Raw genomic sequence first — 1,342 nt, forward strand, 5'->3', positions numbered from 1 at the left:
GGCCTAAGTCAAAACTGGACCCAGAAGACGTAGACGAGCCGGAGACCCAAGTAACCCCCCAAGGTAAGTACCCAGGAACCCCACGGAGGCCCGGGGCAGAGTGGGACACGGCCGCGTGCTCAATACAATTCAATGGGTAAGTTGGGGTTGCAGTTTTTAAGAAGAAGGACCCTTCCCAGAGGACCCTGAAGAAACCCCATGGAAGATGGAAGGTTGAAGAGTCACCCCACTCATGGATACCCCGGAAACCAGGATACCTTTACCAGAGAAGCCGGGTGCATAGGTGCAAAGTGACGTTGGAAACTGCCGTAGACCACAATGGAGGACTACAGTGAAGCTGTCACTGGCAAAGAAGGTGAAAGAGTCCGGTGGACACAAAGGTGGATTCAGGATGAGAGGTACCTGCAAGCAGAAGGGACAGAGACTATGCCACTCAGGAGTGACCAGGAGGCATGGAAGACGAATGCCCATCAATTTCAGAAATGCAGGAGAGTTGAGAGTGAACTTGGTGCTGCAGCTGTGCCGACAAGGCAATGCTGTGTAATATCGCCATCCACAAGCTGTCCAACATCAGATGTAAAGAGCCAGGGGGTTGGTGTCCATCGGGGGCACCAACAAGCCTTCGCAACGGTAACAAATGTAGTTGACAAAAAAGGTGCAGTGTCGAGACCAGCAAGGTCCAAGTGACTCACCACAAGCAGGTAAGTCAGAGCAGGCCCGAGCAAGCAGGGGATCTCACTTGAGCCAAAGAAGACCCTTAAGAGGACCCGCAGGCCAGAGGCACAGGAGTCGCAAGAGGACCTTGAGCAACTCATCAATGATGAAGGCCCACGGTGCAGAGGATGTGGTGAGGACAAAGATGTTAGTAGCAGGAGATGCTTGAGACTGGAGCTTCTTGGAGCTTGAAGATCTCTCAAGGCGAGAGTCAACAAGCCTTGGCAAAGTCGATGCAGTCAACATGGGTACTTTTCCCGGGGTTACGACGAGGAATACTGGCTTCATACTTGCTGTGAAGACAGTGCAGGCCTAGAGGGAGTTGTAGAACCACCACCTGTGTTGCTGAACCTTTCAGAGTCCGTTGGAGCTCAGGAACAGCAGACCGGTCAGCTTTGTTGCGGTGCCTACAGATGCAGGAGAGTGACTCTTTCACTCCAAGGGAGATTCCTTCAGGTTTCTTGGATGTCCACAAGCCTCTAGAAGTACTTGTATGGAGCACAGGCATGGATGACACAGATGACTGGCAGGACAATGAGACCAGGAGCAGCTGGAGTCTTCCCAGTTGTAGTCTTGGTTCCCAAAGCAAAATCCAACATAGTCCAAAGTGCCCAGATGGGTGAAGATG

Source organism: Lissotriton vulgaris, chromosome 3_2, assembly GCF_964263255.1.
Source record: "Lissotriton vulgaris chromosome 3_2, aLisVul1.2, whole genome shotgun sequence".
In the NCBI taxonomy this organism is placed as follows: Eukaryota; Metazoa; Chordata; class Amphibia; order Caudata; family Salamandridae; genus Lissotriton; species Lissotriton vulgaris.